The sequence below is a fragment of the Pyrgilauda ruficollis genome, unplaced genomic scaffold (genome assembly GCF_017590135.1).
Source record: "Pyrgilauda ruficollis isolate IOZ18807 unplaced genomic scaffold, ASM1759013v1 scaffold24, whole genome shotgun sequence".
In the NCBI taxonomy this organism is placed as follows: domain Eukaryota; kingdom Metazoa; phylum Chordata; class Aves; order Passeriformes; family Passeridae; genus Pyrgilauda; species Pyrgilauda ruficollis.
In genome coordinates, this window is record NW_024523648.1 from 16,687,514 (window position 1) to 16,702,927 (window position 15,414).

Genomic DNA, 15,414 nt, shown 5'->3' on the forward strand with positions numbered 1-15,414 from the left:
TGTTACTTGATGTCACCACGGAACTGGTGGATGCCCAAAGTAGTGTGTGACCCTGTGGAAGGCCCATGCTGGAGCAGACTCCTGGCAGAACCTGTGGCCCCGTGGAAGGGCCTATGCTGGAGCAGGTTTTCTGACAACTCTTGGGACAGGGGGGAGTTCATGCTGGAGCTGAAGTCTGTTCTGAAGTTCCTTGGAAGGAACCTACACTGGAACAGTTCATGGAGCAGTTCATGGAGCCCAGGGGAAGAACTCACATTAGAGACGTTTCTAGAGGATTGTCTCCCATGGCAAGGGTCACATGCTTGGAGCAGAGAAATGTGAGGAGTCCTCCTCTGAGAAGGAAGGAGCAGCAGAGACAATATGTGATGAACTGACTGCAAACCCCCATTTCCCATCCCCCTGCACCACTGGGTGGAGGAGGTAGAGAAAATTGTGAGTAAAGTTAAGCTCAAAAAGAAGGGAGGGGTTGGAAAAGATATTTTTAAGATTTAGTTTCTATTTCTCATTATCCTATTCCAATTTGATTTGTAGTAAACTAAACTTTCTTACTTCATTCAAGTCTGTTTACCCATGAGAGGAATTGTGAGTGATCACTGCCTGTTCTTACCTCAACCCATGAGCCTTTTGTTATATTTCCTTTCTTCCATACAGCTGAGAGGGGAGTGATACAGTGGCTTTAGTTGGCACCTGCTGTCTGGCCAGGGTCAACACACCACACAGGGAAATTACTTTGCTTGAAACTTAAAGAACTGTTGTTTTCAATGGTCCTTTGCCACAAGATCCCCAAAATCACTGCTTTCTTGTATTTAATAGTTTAAGGAGCAAGAACTTTTCATCAGATTGTCCTCCAGGATGCCATTTTGTTTCACTGGGTTATTGTTTTAAGCACAATTAAATCAAATGGCTTAGCTCAAATGGCTAGAGTGGCACTTGGCATATGGATGACGGCATAAGTGTGACAATAATTTATGTAATTTTTATGACTTTCAGAAGTTAGGGAATGTAAACTGGTTTTTATTATTTTGAGAAGACAAAGTTGTTTTTTTTTTATTTGGTTAAAACAAGTTAGAAGACATCTTGCATCAGCTTATGGTCTTGTTTCTAACTTTTCATGAAGAATGTTAATCATGTTTCTATTAAAACATAATTATCCAGCAATCTTACATTTTGCATTTTTCAAATTGTACAGCTTTCTGCTTTTAGCCTGCATATACAACTACAGCCACACTTAAAACACACTAAAGTTAATCACTGTTAAAAAGGATTTGCTGCGATCTGCAGTGTGCCTTTACTTAGAACAAGAAGACTTAACTTTTTAAATCTCCTGCAAAAAGGTTGCATTCTTATTATTAAAAAAATAGTAAAGACCAAAATACTAAGGTAAAATAGTGTACTAAGAGATTTAATAGGTTCTGCAGTTCCATAATTTACACTACATTAAGATTGTGTATTCTCAATTAAAAAAATACCCTTCTGTCCCTCAGGCTACTGTCACAATTTCATTGTATCTTTTTAGTCAAATATCTAGAATTTTTTAAAGAGGTAATACTACTTCCTCTGTCCATATCCAAATTCTGCAACAGTTCCAACAGTTAGAGAATCACAGCTGTCTTATTTAACTCCAGATTTCAGATAGGGTTTTCACACTGTATCAAACTCAAAAAACCTTTCCTTTTGACATAGAAATATATTCCTGTATCATCAAATGTAAATTTACAAAAGAAAGACAATGGCTCTGCATGATTCTCTGAGGCACTTTGATTTTCCTCTGCTGCCTGCCTGCTCTTAGGGCATAGGCTGTTTTATCCCTCTAATAAAGAGCAGAGAGATGATCAAAGTTGTGATGGTCCTCAGTTCACACTTTTACCTAAGTAAGTGCCCTGAGCAGTCCCATGGGACTTGATGGTATTGCTGTATTTAAATTGGACTTGAACAGCTGCTTCATATTTAACAGAATGTTTGGGGTCTGTGTTTCTCCAAAATGAGATTATAGCATGAGAGAATGTGATAGAACGGTGCTCTAGCAAATAAAGAACTTGAAAATAAAAAAGGTAAGTGGAATAGTAACATAGGACTCTGATGAACCCCACCTTTCTGGCACCGTGTCAAATTCAAGAGAGGCTGGAATGTTGGAAAAACCTTGTCCCTGGCAAAATCAGGTGAGACATGTTACCATAAGATATTTTTGAAATGGCATTGAAGTCCTGTGCTTAGGCAAAAACTATTTTCTATTATGCAACTGGCTGTGATTTTTCCTCCTATCTTGTCTTATTCCATCAGTTTACCCAAGAAAACTCTCATAATGCACTTTACTCCCTAGCCTCACGTTAAGAGTTAACAGACAAGAGCTGCCTGTGCATAGTTTCAGTCCATCTGTTTGAGGATGGTTTTGCTCAAATTCAGTTCCCTGGCCTATGTCACCTCAGTGACTTGACTGTTCCTGACTCAGTGCACAGACTGCTCCTCCCAGGCTTTATCACATACTGCAGTGTTTTCATTTTCTCAGGCATTATCGTTCTCCACTCACAATTGCTCTTTTTTTGATCACCCATCACTCTTTTCCTGCTCCTTCACTGCCTGCACTTAATGAAATGCCAGTGCACTGCTGTCCTCCTCTGTTCACTATTTTCCACTGACCTGTACCTTCCTTACATCTTTTCCACCTACTCTTTCACTTAGCAAACAGATAAAAGAGAGTATTGGAAGTTAAGGGCAGTGGGGTTTTTTAATCTGTTAAAAGCATTAATTTTGTAACCTAGATTTTTCTATCATTTGATAAAAAGAAATGGAAAAAAATGTCTCAAAATACAAAACCAAAATCCTTTCATCTTGTGACTGTTGCAATCTCATGTTTGAAAATAAAGCATCTCTTCCTACAGAATCCTCTAGCTGATTTTGACCTTAACTCATTTTTTTAAGGAAAATTCCCCAGAACCACAGAATGGGTAAGGTTGGACATGGCCTTGAAAGATTGTGTAGTCCTATACCTCTGCTCGGACCTTGAGCAGGTTCCTCATGGTCATGCCCAGTTTGATTAAAAACTCCACAGTCTTGCTGGAAAACCTGTTCCAGTGTTTGACCAGCTTCACTGTAATTAAAAATAAAATAAAATTTTATTTTAAAGATTAAATTATTCTATTTAAATTCTCACCTTGATTCTAATCCTGTCACTTGGCATCTCTGAGAAGAATGAGTGTCTTTAGCCTACTCATCACTTATTCTAGTCATTCTGCTGTGCCCCAATCCCACACTTCTTCTCTTAAGGCAAAAACTTTTACTCTCTCTTGTTCTGAAGTCCTTGTGCCCTCTGTAAAATCAGGAGACTTGAGTCTGAGCTCCAGGATCCCTGAGGGCTTTTGGTAGTGTTGCTGTTCATAGTTACTCTTTTCCTACTTTCTCAGCTGCTATGTGTTGCTGTAGAAAAGTACAATATACTTAAGATTAAAAGGCTGCTTTCCTGTGACTTGCATGTGCTGTAGCTGTTGCTGTGATGCTTTCAGGTAAAAACAAAGAAGCTGGTGTTTTGAATGGCACCTTAGAAGAATGATGACCAGAAGGTCATCCATCCATTGCTAATCAGTATGTGCTGCCTTAATATTTGTTTAGTGACATCTCAATGGGTTCCTAACACTTGTTTTGTTGTCTTGTGCATTTATTCCACATTTTCTGTCAGGCTGCCTCTACCCTAACAGTTTCTTCCCTTCAGGGAGTGTCTGTCAGATATACTTCATGGCTTGAGACATTATGGCAGTGAAAGAGCTGATGTGACCTTAGAGATTCTTTGCCAGTTAGAACTAGCTTGTTTGAAATTCAGATTAATTTCTCTTTCCAAACAAGCTGTCCTTGTCATTGCTGTTAGGTTATGGAATTCTAAATGAACTTCTTGCATAAATAAAAAGATGTAACTTGATGGATGTTAAACTTGAGATCTTGTTTTTCCTTCACAAAGCATGTAGATACATGCTTTTAATGCCATCACTCAGCAAACAAACTTACTGTAGGATTTTATGGTAAAGGTCAGATCCATTCTGAACTTCCTATGTAGTAATTATCATTTAACAGAGCAAAGAATTAAAGCCTCTCTACTTGAATATGCTTTTCTGATTTGTGTTCTTCCTCCTCCACCACCCCAGGCACTCAAACTTCAGTTACTTTTATGTTGTCTTTCACAGAAGTTTATTATGAAAGTTTTATTTGCTGGGATGCTGCAAATCTCATTGGTCACCTCAAGAAGGAAGTTTTCCAGAAGGAAAAGGAGAAGGAAGTTTTTCTTCCTCAAGAAGGAAAAGTTTTCCTTTCAAGAAGGGAGTTTTCCTACTATGAAAACTTTCATAAATGCCTCTTACATTTATACATATGTTTCATAGATACTCTTCCATGGTATTTTCTCTGTCCAGTAAGTATAAGAAAGGGGATTCAGAGGAATGGAAAGTCTGTAATTTCCATGGTGTTTTTATCTGTATTCTGGGTCACAAACTGAATCCTGTTCCCCATCTACAAGTTTGCATCAGCATCCAGCAAAGTGTGGAGGCCAGTGCTGTGCTGGTGCTGAAGAGGTGTAGCCAGATGTTTGAACTCACCTCTTTCTCTCCTATTTTCATTTTATTTATTGCCCTAATCAATATTTCATAGCACAATTGTATAAAGAGAAGACCAGCTGTTCAGTTTGAAAAGAAATAAATAAAATTGAAATGTTTACTTGGCTCTCAAGTGAGAAGTGTCCCAAAGTACCTTGTTTAAAATGGATGCTGTTGGACATAACGCCGAAGGAAATGCCAAGCTGTGGAAGAATTCTGCACTTTGAAATTTATGAGTGCATATCTGGCTGCCTGTCATATTGATATAAATCAAGATCTGAAATTTGTCTAAAATAAGCCTCTAGATGTAGCAACATCTGCCTATTTTTTCTCCTATTTTTAATCTACATGTGTCCTCTGCAATTTGACAAATAGATTTTCATTGATTTTTATATTTGAAAAAGCCTGAATAAGAATAAGTAAAGTATATTCTATTTTATCAAGGATTTTTCATCATTCACTACAGATTGGGAACCAGCAAATATGGTGTTAGAAATAGGAGCTGTTAACAATAGTGCAGTCTCTGGAATGTATCTGAAAAAGTCTTCTTATAAATGAAGCTGTAGTCAACTATCTGCTGAATACAAAACCAGCAGATTAATGCTAATTTTATCTGACCTTGGTGGAACGGCATTCACTTTGGTAATCACGGGCTTCATAGCAGGAGTTAATTAATTGCCTCAATCTGAAATTAAAAAGAAAGACTGACATAATCTAGCTCTAAAATTTCTCTAGGCAGACAGGGCAGAGCTGACTCACTGTCAAGTTGCCATCGACCAAGGCCCCAGGTCCCTTCCTGCAGTGCTGCTGTGCAGCCTGTTTCCCAGTCTGTCTGTACAGCCAGGGTTGCTGTGTCCCAGGTGCAGAATCCAGCACTGCTCTTGGCCACAGTTCATACAAGCGGCGATCGCCCAGTCCCCTCACTTGTCCAGGTCTCTCTGCAGGCCCTCTCTGTCTTAGACAGAGGCGACAGCTTCTCACAGCTGATTACCACCGGCCAGCAGACAAATTACGTTCTTGGGACGGATTCCTGAGGCTGCCGCAGAAAGCGGTATCTGTTACCCTCGAAGCCAAACCTTTGCCTGCAAAGCCGTTCCTTCGGCTCCCCGAGCCCAAAGCGGGCGGCGGGGGCCGTGTCCGGCATGGGCCCCTGGCCCCGGAGCCGCCCGCGGCCCCTCCCGCGGCCCGCGGGGTCGCCCGGCAACGCGGCGGACGCGGCGGCACCGACCCGCGGCCATGGCCTCCAAGGCGGGCAAGAAGAAGGAGGTCTCCAGCCTCCCCTGCACCTCCTCCAAAACGTGAGAGCCCCGGGAGAGAGGGAGGGAGGGTGGGCGCGGGAGGATGGCAGCCTGCTCCGGCGTGCCCGGCAGGGGCTGCGCGCCCGGAGCCACCGCCGTGCCCGGCCTGGGCTGCTGCGGCCGGCCGGGAACCTCACCCGAGGCTTCCCTGCCTGGCACCGGCCGCTCACGGGTGCGTGCCCGTCAGCGCCGTGCGGGCAAACAATTTATGCTCAGAAAGTTCACTCGCTCGTGTGGGTGCTTCAGTAAAAGTGGTTTCTAAAGGCGAGGAAGGGTTTGGTTGTTCTTGGGGTTTTGTATGTTTGTTCAAACTGGGGGCCCGGCTCGTGTGGAAGTTGTGCTTCCTCCCTCTGAGGTCCTTGGGGCGCTCCTGCCGGGCAGCGCCATCCTGCCCCGCCGGGGCCGTGCGTGTCCTGGAGCACCCCTGGTCTGGCAGGGAGACCTCGGACCTTGGGTCCAGCAAGGGGAACGAAGCCTTCAGCTGCTGCTCGGGAGCTATCAGAAGTTAAAAGCTCACTGAAATTATTTTGGGTTTAAAAGACCTTCGAACCTGTCAACCAAGTTAATTTTGGGAATGGGGACGCTCTACTTTCATCAGGGAGAGGAGCAAAACTAGCTGCAGTTTTGGAGGCAAAATGATTAATGATGGTTATAGCACATGAGTTTTCCTTACAGAAAGGAAAGAAAATTCCCAGTGTCTTGAAGGTTTGCTTTATGTGTTGAAGAATCTGAGGAAAGCAAGTATGATAAAGAAAATAATTCTTTATATTAATTTCTTAATTAATTTTAATTAATTTCTTAATTTCTTAATTAATTTTCTTATTTATTTCTGTGTATGTAGCATCTCTTGAGTTATTTTTAAATTATTTGCTATTTGCTGGGTGTTTAGTGTGAATTTGTGTATTTCTGTGTAAACGTCTATTTCTTCCTGAAAAGACAAATAAATAGAGAACATTGACATTCACTGTCACTGTTTTGACTTGTGAGTTCTGTTTCCATGGTGTTAGCCTTCTCATCCTAATGTATGCCCGAATGCATGGTGCTGTCAGGATTCAAATGAAAAAAGTATCTCATGTATGTGCTTATGACCTTTGCTTCTTTTTCTGTTCTGCCATACATGCAGGTTTCAGTTGTATCACTTATTTCTCTCCTGAAGTCAATCTCAAATGCCACTTTGTGCTTATTTCATATCTAGTTACCCAGCCTTTACTACACAGTAGTTTCTTATATTTTCATGTTTCTGCTTTATATTTCACACCTTGATTCCCATTTTGCTAACTTTTCTGTTGTAGGCTGCCAGTATCTAGTTCCTTCTCCCCGCTGCAGCCTTTGCTTAGTAACTCGTTGTTTTGGCCAGGGAAGTGGTCACAGCACCAAGCCTGAGAGAGTTCAAGAAGTATTTGGACACCATTCTTGGGCACATGGAGTGACTCTTGGGGTGTCCTGTGCAGGGCCAGGAGTTGGACTTTGATGATCCTAGTGGAATCCAACTCAGAATATTCTCTGATTCTCTTTGATATTCATTCATTCTGTTCATTCTGTTGCGCAGCTTGTTCAGGATGTTTATGAGGCAGAGACAATTACTGTAAAATTTTGTATAAATCTATGAAAACCTAAGTAATGTAACTATTCCTGTATTTGAAAGAGAAATGGATATTTGCAGTCTGCCTGAGAAAATGTTGTCTTGTAAGTTTAGTATTCTGTTGTAATTGCAAAATAGTTTTTCTGTTTTATTTTAAAACAAAGCTTGCAGTTGCAAGGACAAAAATGTTAAAAATACTTTGTCTTTTGACTAATACTGTCCTCCTGACAGTAAATGTGACTTGTTTTTTATGTGTCTCTAATGATCAAAATACTAAATAGAAATATAAGTAATTAAAAAAAAGAAAAATACTAATTTTTCTTTAACAATTTGCAAAAAAAATCCTGAAATCTGTCCATGCTTACCAAAAAAGAATTAGTGTTATAATTTCATCTGTTGTGGATAAAATTAATGCAGAAATCCTCTGAGAATAACGTGTACAAACATCTGTGCAATATCTTTTGATCACCTTAAAATCACTTTTCTCAATTTCTAGTGAAATCAGGCTTCTTTTTTTTCCTCCACAAGTGTTTAGTAGAGTCAGGACAGTACATCTGCACTGTGGAAAATCGATCAGGATTGTGGGTGGATTTATTGCATTGTTAGAGAGGGACTTCAGAAACATATGGAGAAGGCAGGAAAATTCCTCTGGACTTGCTAGCCAGACTTCCCTTGGGTCTCTGCAGGATACTCCATTGCGTCTCTCTTCATTATTGCTTTCTAATTAGCTAGCAGTTCCCTCAGGAGCTAGGCAGCTGCTGGAGATGATGGGCTGAAGAGCTCAAAAGAACTGCTGCCCTTACAGCTTTTCTGAAGTGCACCATTAGCAGCTACTGAGAATCTGATCTTTCCGAGATTTCAACAGCTATGGTGAATAGGAATTTATGTCTTTGGTGGCACAGGAAGAGATTCTGGCTAGTGAGAGTGGATAATGAATTAAAATGCTTTTAAATTAATTTGATGAAGCTCTATGCTGTCAAGCATCTGAATTAAGCCATCAGCATCTATCTCAATTAGGGTTTCGGCTATTAGGGACAAAAATGAGTTAATGGTCAGTGCCAAAAGAGGCACGTGATTTAGGGGTAATTGTGGCACAGACAGAGATCACCAGTGTATATAGGGGAAGGTCACAGCAATGCTGGAGTTATTTTTGAAGAGGTCACTAACTAATATGTACTGCTGATGTATCCTTAAGGACCAGCAGAGACAGGCTGAAGCCTGCACTGCCTGGAAGAAATTGTTTTTTAGCTGTGTGCCTGGTTGATTGCAATCAGTAGCAGGTTGCTGCTCCAATGCCTAGGATTACCTAATGTTTGTTATTAAGATTGAAGGATGCGACAATAAGAGCAGAAAAAAAAAATAGTGGCATTGCTAGTTCATTCTTCAGTTCTCGTATGCCTAGAATAAGGTTTCAGCCATGGCTTGTGAGGTTTTATCCACTGCCAACATCTGTTCTTTAAGTTTGGTAGTTTAGAGAATGTAGACTGACCAGATTAATTTTTTGATGTTTTGGGTTTTTTAGATAGGCTGAAGATTGAGAGTGGTAAGAACTCATGACTTGTGGGTAAGAGCATGGTAACTGAGCTTGAAGCTTTTCGTAGACCTCTCATGTTAGTTAACATGGCCTCAAAATTTACATGGAATCAGTGAACAAGCCTGCAGAAAAGAAATCCGTTGAAAGTTACATAAATACATAGCAACTACATCAAGCTTGGGAAGTGCTTGAGCACTATTCTTAAAAAGATTTAGGGACTGTGAAAGTATTTGACAAATATACTAAATATGCCTATATGCTGTTTGCATAAAGGCTTTCGGTTAGCAGTATTGTTTGAGACAAGGTGTTGGGTTACAGTTCACTCACTCTCTCACTCAGTACTCCTGTTCTCCTGTTTGTGGTCCAAGGGGGTAGCCCAGTGGTACGTCTTTGACTTGCAACATATGTTTCAACATGTTTTATTTGAGAGAAAGGGTGGCTGTATTAGGGTAAAAGCTGGTTACATTCCTACGGAGGAGGTTATGCTTGTTTTTGACTGTGCATGAGCTACAGTCAGAGTTGAGTGTGGCTTGAAGGTTTATAATCAACTTCTGCTAGAGACTTGAAACAGTGAATGTTTTGGACAAAAGACATACTAGCCCTGATTTTGCATTTTTTAAATTAGATATACCCATTTTATGGTTAATTCTGCCCAATTTAGTAGAAACTGGGCTTTTTTTTAAAAAAAAAATGTAATTAGTTTCAAGTGTCATGGTTTAACCTCACGTGGCAGCTCTGACCCACACTGCTTGCTAGCTCATCTGTAGCAGGATGAGGGCAGGAATCTGGGTAAAAATGCAAACACTTGTGGGTTGAGATAAAGAAGCTTAATAGGTAAACATCAGAGCAAGAAAAGAAATTCATTCACTGCTTCCCATGGACAAGCAGGTGTGCAGGCATCCCCATGAGAGCAGGGCTTCATCACATGTAATGGTGACTTGGGAAGACAAATGTCATCACTCTGAATGTTTTCTTCTTCCCCCAGGTTCTATTGCTCTGCATGACAACATATGGTAAGGAAAGTCTCTTTGGTTGGTTGGGGTCAGGTGTCTGGCCTGAGTCCCCTCTGGTCCTTTCTTGTGCACCCCCAGCCTCTGTGCTGGTAGAGCTGTGTGAGAAGCATAAAAGGCATTGACTCTGTGTAGTCACTGCTCAGCAATAACTGAAATATTGCAGTGTTACTGACACTGTTTCCATCACAAAACTAAAACATATTCCCCCTATAAGCTACTCTGAGGAAATTTACTTCAAGCCTAGCCAAACCCAATTCAGCTACTCACTGGACTTCACAAGGAAAAGATTTAAATGAAAAATTTTAAACCTTCACTGCATTCATAATCTGTTTTACAACTGTAAGTGGTAACATATTACAAGATTTTTATACTCTTACTACAAGGCTGATTTTTGGTAACTTGTGGGACTCTTCTGTCTCAAACAGCTCATTTCAGATCCTTTCTAACCAAAGCCAGTGTTAAGGCTTCACAAGACTGTGAGTGGAGTATCTTGAGCTACAGCAGTTATTAATCTCCAGTTTGCAGCTACTGTCCTGACAAAACTGAGGATGTTTTGAGATCATGGTCTCCTTTAGCATGCTATTAATTGTAATTCAAAGATAAACAATTGGTTTGGTTTGAATGCCTGTCTGCAGCCTTTTGGAAGGCATTTCCTGGTCTCTCAAAAAATTTAGGCACAACGTAAATCTGTGATGGCCCAGGATTCCAGAACATCCAGCTACATAACAGAAGGGAAAAGTATCTATGTACCTTAAAATTTAACCATCTGAAATGCTGAGCAAGTGGTACCATCCTGCACATATGTACTTTCCCCAGACATAGCAGAGTTAATGAATAAATGTGTTGTGATCTTAGGTTCATGATTGTTCTTCAGAAGTTATTTATTGCATCATTGACCATTGCAAGCTCTACTACTGTACTGTTGTATTAAAACCTAAATTCTAACCTGACTAAAGCTAGAGATGTTCCTGAAGATTTTGCATTGTCTTTCTTAAGCTTGAAAGAACCCCTTTTCATTTATTGTTTTTTATTGTTTATTTGTAACTCATATTTCTGGGGGCAGTTATTTTTTTAGTATCACAAAAAATTTTTTTCAAAATTAGACCTAGCATTTCTAACCAGAAAAATGAAGCTCTCACTTTCAGTGCCTGTGCTGCATTAATAGAAAATTTTCAGTTTGTAAATGCAGTACAACTTTACATAGTCAATTTGTTGGTACTTTTTACTCCCTTTGACTTTTAACTTTCTTTTTAGTTTCATGCTTTGTGGTAAGATAATATTATTTTTCCTCAGGTAAATATGAGAAGCCTACTAGAATAGCATATAAGCTGACCAATAAATTTCACTTTTTGTTAACTAGATTACATGTTAATTAGAAAATTATGTATTCAAATTAATTTTCCTAGTTAATTCTAATTAAAACAAGGAACCCCTGAGAGCTCAGCTTATTTGATCTGTAGATTTCAAACTTCATGGACTCATGGGCATGAAAATATTAAGTAATTTACTAGTGGCAATATCACACAAAATGCTGTACTCCCTACTGATTTTAGTTTTAGGTTTTTCTTTCCATGAAACTCAAAGCACTGTCAGAGAATCTTACAGGCAAACACTCCATGAGCCCTTGGTTTGAGACTGTACAATCAGACTCTGCAAGAGGAGCTTTGACTTCTATTGCGATGAACAGTGTAAAGAATAGTGTGATGGAGAAAAGCAGCTTTCAGCAGAACTGCATAGCAGAAAATGTACTGCCAAAAGAAAAATACTAGTAATTGTGCTTTGAAACTAGAAAGCATTCTTAAAGTATAATGTTAGAGACTCTGTTTGCCAGGGATTATTCATCTATTTAAGCAGAATGGTCTTTATCTTCTGTGAAGTCTCTGTAACTACCAGGGAAGAAATAGGATTTCCTGATTTTCTTAACAATTCATGCAAAGTGCTTTTTAAATGAGTTGGCCTAAATCCACAGAAGTACTGGCATGCTCTGCCATGCAGAGACTTTTAGCTCTTGGTTAATTGTTCAGGTGCCATACGGAAGCCATGAGAGGTTTTTACAGAAGCCAACAAAGAAGCAATGCCATGTAGTTCATATTCTTCTACTTGATACTTGAGTATCAAACTTTAGTGTCAAAAACAGTCTTAGCATTCTTACAGCTGGGTCTAAGGTCAGTTTATAACCTTATAATGCCTATTCATTTGCTGCTAGTTGGAAGAAGAGCACATTGATCAGACAGAAATTTAATCTGCAAATTGGATGCAGATTTTACTTGCTTTCAAATCTGTGGCTTGGTGAAAACCTCCAAGATACGTCTTAAAGCCCTTGTTGTCTGTGGCAATCTGTTTACTTGGCCTGTCACCACTACCTTTTGAAACCAGTTAACTTAAAGGATTTGGACCAGCTCACAATCCCACCTGGAGCACAACTCAGAGTCAGCCATAACCATCTTGGAAGAATCCATCACAGATCACTTCTTGTGGCTGAGATTGGCTCCTGAAAATGACTGGAAAAGACATTCTTCTTTCCAGGCTCTTGCTATGACATTATCTAGGTATTGGTATATCATATTTCCTCCTGTAACACTGGATAGAAAGCCCACCTCTGCAGACTGTTTTTGTTTCTGCATGTTACAAGGGCTCATTTAAGGGCTAGATAATATAGTGTTACTGCCTTGGAAATTAATTCCGTCTCTTGGAACTAATTTTCAATGTTCTACACTTGGGAATGTAAAAAAATATAAATTTGAAGGATGCCTGTTAAAGGTTTAAGTGACCTCTAGTGTGGTATAACATGAAAGGCTGTCAAATGAATGACCTCCAGGCAATCTGATACCTTCCATTATGAAGAATGTTTTTCAAATAAGTAAAAGGTATTTTTCTCCTTTCTGTTTTCAAAGCTTTTTTATAGCAGATCTTTGGCTCCATAGAATCAGGAGCCGAGAATTTTCATTGCAGCTGCCTCTCAGCACAGAAAATGGTAAGCTGAGTTTTCTGGAATTGCTCTCACAGGCTACAGGGTCTTGGTCTGCCATTTGAAAGCAGCACATACATGAGATTGTTTCTCAAGGATATAATGCCTCCTGATTTTACTTCTGTCTTTGAGCAGTTTACAAATGGCAGTTTGTGCAATATAAACTATTCTTCCTGGAATGCAAAAATTGATCAGGGTCCAAAATTCTAACACTGTACATGAGCTTGCTATAAGCATGAAGGTTGAATTTTACAGGAATTCCTCCAAAAAAAGAAATTTTTTTTTTTTTTGCTTTACATAGATTTTGTCACACAAGATAAAAAAAATCCTTTGTTATCTATATTAAGTATTCAGTTGCTTATCAGTCTATTTGTCACCAGTTTTTTGAATACAACTTCATTTTTTTCCCCCAGCACATGGCAAAAGTCCATTACTTGATTATATGTTTTATATTCAATTTCTGACTTCAAGTTTTTATATAGCAAATTGGTTTAGTTGGGATAAATAGATCAAAACAGCAGAAGTTACTAAATTTTAGCTGGAATTCTAAAATTACAAGGATAAAAATTCAGACAATGTTTTTAAGGCAACAAATGGAATCAGGTTGAAAACAAGGAGAGCAAACAAAAAAAATTAAAGTTTTAAACCCCGCAGGGCTTCTAAACTACTATTTTCTATTAATTTTTCTTTCAAGTAATGTCCAAGGCATGCTACTGTGTAAAATTTGCACAAGGGATTTGGCATTTAGGGTTTTTTCCCCCCCTCCTGGAATCTGGAAAGCAAACCAAGACTGAATAACTTGGTTTCCTTTAATGTGAAGGCAAATATAAGTAAGAAAACATGTGGACTTCTAGCTGGCAAAACTAAATGTCAGGCTAGGTAACCATCTCTCTTAGCAAATGTGTGTGTGTGCCTTGAGAAGAGACTCATTCTTGACAAGTTACTGAGATCTATCAGTAGTTTGTCTGACACCTACAAGGACATCAGCTATGTTTAGAAATGAGAACATCACACTTGAAAGCAGTGATCTAAATTACAGACCCCTTTAAAAATGATATGTCTATAAAGAATAATCAGTTGGTGTTCATCTTTTCTGTCTATCATCACTTTAATATTCCAGTTTGAATGAGCTTCACACAGAAAGTACTCTGTGCTTTTTGGGGAAGAAATCCTACCCCAGTACACAAAAGTGAAATGACAATAAAACCTATTGTCATAGGCTTTTGCAAGCAACTGTGATTGCAACATAGATGGTTTACAATTATTTGTTCTGCTCATCATACCTGAGTGGCATCCATGGCTTGGGTCTTCCCAAATGTGAGATCTCTAAGCATGTAGACTATTTTGCTTCTGCAGAGAATCCTATAAGTTTTGGCTCTCGTATCCAAGATAAGACTAATGGCAAGGTCTTGTAAACAACACATTCATCTTTTGGTTTTAGTTTGTAGTTGCTACTGACTATGCTAATATTAAGGAGAAAACTGTATTGTGTTATTAGCTGCTTATTAAATTGACTGATTGTGATTCATTCTGTTCGTTCCTCTTCTGAAGAATGGCATTAGATATGAAGAAAAAGAGCAAATTATTTTGCCACAGAGTTACTGATACTTGGCCAAACTATCCTCTATCCTTTAGAGATTCTTATGAACTTCAGTGTTACCATGGTTTCTGCTCTGGGTTTCTAAGATATTCAGATGCTACTTTTTAAAAATCATTTCAGTGATTATAGTTTAAAAGAACTTTCTGCTATAAATAAGGTCTTCAAAGGAGACTTTTGTCTTTGAGGTTGGAAGAGATTAGAGAAAAGCTTAAGTAGCTTCCCTGCAGGGCAGATTTGGAGAAAAAGTTGAAGCATCTGTTTGTTCTCTGCCCTCTTTTTCCTAATATAAAAGATTTACTGAGGACAGAAGTTTTTTTATGACTGTTCAAACAATTCACAGAAAGGGACACCTTTTTTTTACTGCCTCTTGGTGTCTTCATGACTTCTAAAAAAAACATGAAATTGTTGTTGTCTGGTGGTCCAGAATGACATGAGTATTGGGAAAGGAAGGTTGGAGTAGCCATGCTGTTTGGAAGTACCTACCAATACTTCTGTAATTCTTGAGAAGACTCCCTTCAGTGTTGCTGGGTTCCCTCTCTCTAAGTAATGGCCGTAGATAATTTACAGGTAGATTTATCTATTTTAGAAGGAAAATATTTGCTTCCTATCTTCCTAGACTCCACTAACCAAGCTGACACAATCTTGCTTGCAGAATGTGGTAGTGCATATGTCTACAGACTAAATGACTGTATTACTTGAGAGCGCATTTCCAGTGGGCTTGTTTCCTGTCTCTGTATTAAATCTGAAGTCCCTGAAAAACTTAGGTTGCAATCTGTCTGCATTTTCCCTGTTGTGCTTGTCTATCCTGCCGTCCCCTCTTTCCTCTGCTGGCACTATATCAA